Source organism: Electrophorus electricus, chromosome 24, assembly GCF_041902795.1.
Source record: "Electrophorus electricus isolate QZ-2024a chromosome 24, ASM4190279v1, whole genome shotgun sequence".
Lineage (NCBI taxonomy): Eukaryota > Metazoa > Chordata > Actinopteri > Gymnotiformes > Gymnotidae > Electrophorus > Electrophorus electricus.
Window position 1 is genome coordinate 1,087,501 of NC_137520.1, and position 7,500 is coordinate 1,095,000.

Consider the following 7,500-nt stretch of genomic DNA (forward strand, 5'->3'; position numbering starts at 1 on the left):
AGCGTGTGATGGTTATTAGTGATTAAAACCTCTCACTCTCAGTGCCTGTCAGAAACTAAGACATGCGTGTAAGTGTGTGTGTGTGTGTGTGTGTGTGTGAGTGTGTGTGTGTGTGTGTTTCCTCCTGTCCTTCTTGCTCAGTTCTCTCACGGCGTGTGGATGGCACGGGTCAGCGGCCGCTGAACACAGTGTGTCACTAGAACGCTGGTTCCCCCAATATTTGTCTGCGAGTAAGTGCCAAGGTAGCACATGCGCATAAAAACAAACCCCGCACCTGCCACAAAGTCATATTCAAAGGATGCCAAGAACGAAAAGAGAAAAACCTGAAATGTAACACGTGTGGAGGTCGGCTTTATTTATCTTGCACTTAAAAATAATTAGGCTGCCTGAAAGGAAACTATGAAAGATTAATGTGGTTAATATAAATGCCATTTCAAATAATTAAAACAATACAGGTTCCCTTTTTGCCACTTTCAAATCACTTTTCATTTATTATTCCAAATGTCAGCAGCAGTAAGAAAGCGTGTTTGTGCCGATTCTTGTTTATGACGACTGAAATGTTATTAAATGTTGACATGCTATCAGAATTGACTGTGCTCTTACACTGGGCCAGTGCTGAGAATGAAAAAGATACACCTGTTCTGTTTTGTTGTGGGGCGTAACAAAGTCGGATTTAGGGTGTGTGTGTGTGTGTGTGTGTGTGTGTGTGTGTTTGTGTGTTTTAAGTTTAATGTAAAGATTCCTGCATTGAATGCAAGGCAAAATGTCAAGACTTCAGCCAGCATTCCACCCACACACACACACATACACAAATGCTTGATGATATATTCTAGTTTTTATTTGTTTTGGAATAGCAGCAGAAGTCTCCTTCACACACAGAACTTGTCATCTTGTCATTTCGGGTTGAATCCTGTTTGGCAGAACTCTTCAGGGACGATGGTTGCCACAAACACCAAACCACCCCACATGGAAACGATACTTCACTGTCCATTCCTTCTGTGCCAGACACTACACACGCACACCATCCATATCCCACGAGAAAGATGACCTGTGGCTTGTGGGTACTGGTGGCTCAGCAGTTAAGGTGTTTGCGTAATAATCAGAAGGTTTCTGGTTCAAGTCCCACTGCTGCCTGATTGCTATTGTTGGGCCCCTGAACAAAACCCTTAACCCTCAAGTGTGAACAGGAGTAACCACACTGTCAGTGAGGGAGGGTGAGCTGCGTTTGATCTCAGTAGAATTAGCTGAAGAAAGGAGATGTAATGCCCTTATGCATGAGAGGATGGGTGCAATCAATCACAGGAATCAGACACCAGGTTTTCAGAGGAGCGTCTGTACTGAGTGCTTCCAAGAGTAAGACAGACTGAGCATGTGCCTATAAATACAAGGGCAGCACCAGCACTGTGCTCAGAGCTGTGGCACACTTCATGCAAGGGCATGCTAACAAGTGTTTGTTTTAACACATGGAGGATGTTTACAGACTGGAGCGTCTCATTAGCTACAGCGTGGCCTTCAGGCCTTCTCTCTTGTTTAAATTCATTTCTGCTCAGTTCCTTTAACAACATACATGTCTGTATATAACATTAACAAAACAGTGTTTGGATCTGGACACACTCAGTAACGGGTGGCGGGAGCGACACATTACCACTTTTATTATTATGGTTACTGTGGTTGCCTGACAGGTATGATGGGGTGGTACAGACACCTGTCTCCCTCCGTAACTGTCCCCTCCCCTGCAGAGACATGCTGCGTCCACACTTAGCCCATCCCTGTGCAGAAAGCGCTGTTTTTGTTAGGTTTTGTTTTTGGCTACAGAGCAGGGCTTCTACAGCTCACACGGTGAACTCAATGTGAGCGTGGGGGAACCAGCTGACTAAGGGGGTCTCTTTGCTTGGGTCTGGGGTATCTTAAATGTAGGGGTTTTCTGGATTGGGCAGAAAGGTGGAGATGTGTGTGTGTGTGTGTGTGTGTGTGTGTGTGTGTTTATTGTCACTGGAAATTCATTTACATGTACTGCTTGGTGTTTTGCTTTGAGTTTTGTTTGTTTTTGTTCGTTGTGCAAAATTCTGCGTCCCAGCTAGTGTAGCCATGACAACGGACTAGACCCCATACCTCACTTCCGTACAGTTAAATGGGTCGCATTACACCATCTGGTCATTTGCACCAGTTTGAAATGGGTATGTGAATGCTGTAGTCTGTTCTTTATTGCTCTTTATCTGCTTTTCATGGAGCTGGCCATTAATGGCAGCGATGGGCATGGGAGTGGGGTTGCGTTAATGCTGGATGGTGTCGGTGTGTATCTGCTGTTGGTGTTGGATGCTGTCGGTGTGTATCTACTGTTGGTGTTGGATGGTGTTGGTGTTGGATGATGTTGGTGTTGAATGGTGGTGTAGTGTATCTGCTGTTGGTGTTGGATGGTATTGAAGTGTATCTGCTGTTGGTGTTGGACGGTGTTGGTGTATATCTGCTGTTGGTATTGGATGGTGTTGAAGTGAGGTTGCATTCCTGTTTCAACATCTTTTCTGAGTAAAGCCATCTGTACACATGCACATTCTTACACTGCAGCTGCCTCACAAATGAGTTTGTGTTGTCATTAACTTTGCTCTGTACGTCACACCATAGTGTTCTAATGTATCTCCTCACACCAAACACACTCAAATACCTTCTCCAAGTCCACAAAACACAAATCTGTGGAGTGTGTGTAACAGGTCTGTGGAGTGTGTGTTAAAGGTGTGTGGAGTGTGTGTTAAAGGTGTGTGGAGTGTGTGTTAAAGGTGTCTGGAGTGTGTAAAAGGTGTGGAGTGTGTGTTAAAGGTGTGTGGAGTGTGTGTTAAAGGTGTGTGGAGTGTGTAAAAGGTGTGGAGTGTGTGTAAAAGGTGTGTGGAGTGTGTGTTAAAGGTGTGTGGAGTGTGTAAAAGGTGTGGAGTGTGTAAAAGGTGTGTGGAGTGTGTGTTAAAGGTGTGTGGAGTGTGTAAAAGGTGTGTGGAGTGCGTGTTAAAGGTGTGTGGAGTGTGTAAATGGTGTGTGGAGTGTGTGTAAAAGGTGTGTTGAGTGTGTAAAAGGTGTGTTGAGTGTGTAAAAGGTGTGGAGTGTGTGTTAAAGGTGTGTGGAGTGTGTAAAAGGTGTGTGGAGTGTGTGTTAAAGGTGTGTGGAGTGTGTGTAAAAGGTGTGTGGAGTGTGTAAAAGGTGTGTGGAGTGTGTGTTAAAGGTGTGTGGAGTGTGTAAAAGGTGTGTTGAGTGTGTAAAAGGTGTGGAGTGTGTGTTAAAGGTTTGTGGAGTGTGTGTTAAAGGTGTGTGGAGTGTGTGTAAAAGGTGTGTGGAGTGTGTAAAAGGTGTGTGGAGTGTGTGTTAAAGGTGTGTGGAGTGTGTGTAAAAGGTGTGTGGAGTGTGTAAAAGGTGTGTGGAGTGTGTAAAAGGTGTGGAGTGTGTGTTAAAGGTGTGTGGAGTGTGTGTTAAAGGTGTGTGGAGTGTGTGTAAAAGGTGTGTGGAGTGTGTAAAAGGTGTGGAGTGTGTAAAAGGTGTGTGGAGTGTGTAAAAGGTGTGGAGTGTGTGTTAATGTAAGCAGTGGTCCGAATCTCTCAGCATCTCTTCCTCAGGCTGTATTCTCATCTGATTCACACTCATGGCCTTTACTGCTGTTTGGTGAAGGCTGGGCTTTGAACAGTAGGCAACATTTCACTTACATGAGGACAGTTAGTATTTCTACAGTGGAGAATTCCTTAGTCCGTACATCCATCCATCTATCTAACCACCTCCCTCCCTCCATCTCTCCCTCTCTCTCTCTTTCCATTGTATCTCCTTGACTCCCTCACCCCTTGCTATAGTCAGGCTGTAAAAGGTAGAGCTGCATCTACCTCCCTAACTGTATAACCCCGGTGCTAAATGCAGTGGTTCCGTTTAGGTGTGTTTTGTCTTTATCCAGGTGCTGCAGTTTGGCTCCTGGATCTGCACCACGCCCCTGTTTCAACTCATTTCTGCACCTTTCCACGTGGCTTTAAGCCTGTTAATCATTATATTGGTGGGACCGTGCACGACATGGAAGGAAGTCCGTGCGTCTTTATCCCAAATACTGCACGCTTTAGACATCGTGATCTTCACCAGTATACATGTGAGTTAAGATTCTTCAAACATGCATCATACACTTGGAATGTGTCCTCAAAATTAATGAATTTGTCTTTAAAACTGTTCAATTTATCAGGAGAGTATTGTTGTGCCATAAGCAGTGTAATATTTTAAAGATCATTCATATCAGAAGGTTGATTGATAGTCTCGGTGTATGTATATTCGGCTCATTTCATTTGCTATAACAAATTCCTCTCTAGCCAAGTTCTGTGGGTTATGGGACAAGGTTTGTATATTTATGATAAACATTAAAAGCAGCAGTTCTGTTCCAGTCAGAATCGGTTAGATGGCTTGTGCTAAGAGCAGTAATATGAACATTCATCGACTCTGGACAAATGATCGTCTTCATGAAGCTTTCAGACACATTTTTCAAACTCATGTCCAGTCATAGCTAGCGTCCAGATGCAATGCTGGTCACAGCTAGCCTCCAGACAGTGTGTTGGTCATAGCTAGCCTCCAGAAAAACAGGGCTTTGCTTCACATCTAGTATTGCATCTGACATTTCTGGTACTGGTGCACACATACACACTGCACCAACCACCGCTAGTGACTGTGTTTGGGAGTTTTCAAACTGTAGGGAGAATCTCTGATGTCAGAGCCCTGGTTTTGCGGGTAGAGTTACATCGTAATGCACTGGACTAGTGTTCATACATACTGTACTAGAAGAATATGAAAAGACAATCACGGAGACAGTCACGGAGTCCCATGTCCGTGGTGTTGCGTGGTTCAAAGTAGACCACGCCCTGGGGGGACCACACCCTGGAGGGGGACCGCGCCCTGGAGGGGACCACGCCCTGGAGGGACCATGCCCTGGAGGGGGCCACGCCCTGGAGGGACCATGCCCTGGAGGGGGCCACGCCTTGGAGTGACCACGCCTTGGAGGGGGCCACGCCCTGGAGGGACCATGCCCTGGAGGGGGCCACGCCCTGGAGGGACCACGCCCTGGAGGGACCACGCCCTGGAGGAGGCCACGCCCTGGAGGGACCACGCCCTGGAGGGGGCCACGCCCTGGAGGGACCACGCCCTGGAGGGGGCCACGCCCTGGAGGAGGCCACGCCCTGGAGGGACCACACCCTGGAGGGGGACCACACCCTGGAGGGGGCCATGCCCTGGAGGAGGCCACGCACTGGAGGGACCACGCCCTGGAGGGGGCCACGCCCTGGAGGGGGCCATGCCCTGGAGGGGACCATGCCCTGGAGGGGGCCACGCCCTGGAGGAGGCCACGCCCTGGAGGGACCACGCCCTGGAGGGACCACGCCCTGGAGGAGGCCACGCCCTGGAGGGGGCCATGCCCTGGAGGGGGCCACGCCCTCTCCTCTAGCCTTCACTCCCTTCCCATTACTGAGGTGTTGCCTGGTAGCTGGTTGACCACTAAGTTTGGCTGTGCAGGGCGAGTCCATCTGCATGTTTCCTGATTTCCTTCTGTTCATTATCCTACTTCTATGTTGTTGTTGTACTTGTATGTTGTATGTTGTTGTACTTGTATGTTGTACTTGTATGTTGTCATATTTGTATGTTGTTGTACTTGTATGTTGTCATACTTGTATGTTGTTGTTGTATTTGTATGTTGTAGGTTGTTGTCATATTTGATTCTTTGTTCTGTGTTTTGCTTGTTTGACCTCTGCCTGTGTACCGTGGACGTCTCTGTGAATCGTAATAAACATCCTGCTTCAGTATCTCCAGCGTTACATGGACCAAGTCAAAAGAAGAGAAACATCTTTCATGCCAGGCTTTGACATCAACCCTCCTACAAGCATCAAAAAGTTTCAAAAGTTTCAAATATGGCTCAGTAATTTCTTCCTGACAAATCAAAGAGCATATCATATCTAGTCAGCACTAGCTGTTGCATTCCTATATCTGGTACACATGCAGCGTGTGCATGCACACCTTTAGTTCTGTAATTCTACCCAATCAGGACTTGTGATAGTGGGGAAGACCCTAACAGCTGTAGTGGTTTGACATTGTGAGGGTTGGAGACACTAACAGCTGAGTTTAGGCTGATGAACAAACTTACCATAGTCCAAGATATGACTTTACCTTTACCATCCCTCCCATTCCTGATCATTGACCACGCCTCCTCTCGGTTCCCCCATAACTGATCATTGACCACGCCTCCTCTCGGTTCCCCCATAACTGATCATTGACCACGCCTCCTCTCGCTTCCCCCATAACTGATCATTGACCACGCCTCCTCTCGGTTCCCCCATAACTGATCATTGACCACGCCTCCTCTCGGTTCCATCCCATACTCAATCATTGACCACGCCTCCTCTCGGTTCCATCCCATACTCAATCATTGACTACGCCTCTTCTTGGTTTCCCCCCATAACTGATCATTGACCACGCCTCCTCTCGGTTCTATCCCATACTCCATCATTGACCACGCCTCCTCTTGGTTCCCTCCCATACCTGATCTTTGACCACGCCTCCTCTTGATTCCCTCCCATACCTGATCATTGACCACGCCTCTTCTCGGTTTCCTCCCAATGACTTACACTTTAATATATGCAGCTTTTTATCCTGAGCCTTAGGGGATTAGGAAAGCATATTTTCAAACATCTCTATGAATGATCTTTCACACATCTTAGCTATAAAAAATTAACCTAATCTTTCTTCACACAGATCATATGCCGCCAGGCACACGATGGCATGAATCGGCTACCATGTCATCAGGCAATACAAAGGCATCGCGCAGCGTGTTAAATGAAACCCATAGAACGCTGATTGTCTTTGTCCATTGACAGTGAACGCTTTTTAAGTGTTAAATCTGGATGAGAAATCAGCAGGCACGTTGAAAGAGATTGATTGTGTAGCCGCATAATCCGTCACAAGCAATTCCTGCCCTGATCTTATTATACCGATTTGACAGTCAAGCTCGTCAGGGAGGGAGGGAGGGAGAGAGAGAGAGAGAGAGAGAGATTTACACACCGCAAATAGAAAAAGACGAAGGTAAAAGTGAAGTGGCATGGAGAATAAAAAACACCGAAATGCTTTTATATGAAAGCTGTGTTCTTCCATCAAACATGTGCGTCTCTTGGATGCATAAATAATGTAGTAAAAAAGAATTACCACATGGCCGTTTCATATTCATTAAACTCTGATCTAGATTTGTGAGCGTCTCTGAGTCGTGGGCTTCTGCAGTGACATGATAAACCTCCTTCTTCTGGACCCTCGGAGAAGGAGAGAAAGAACTTCCCAGCTTAACTGCAACGTCCGGCCGGAGATGCCATCTGTAACATAGACGAGACGAAAGACCTAAATCAAGAAAGTAGTGGTGGCCTGGACTAAGCAGATTGAACATTGTGGAGATAAATCAGAAGGCTTCCATGGTCCCAAGAGTTGTGGGCGTGCTGTAAACTGAACTGGAACAAGACTGAC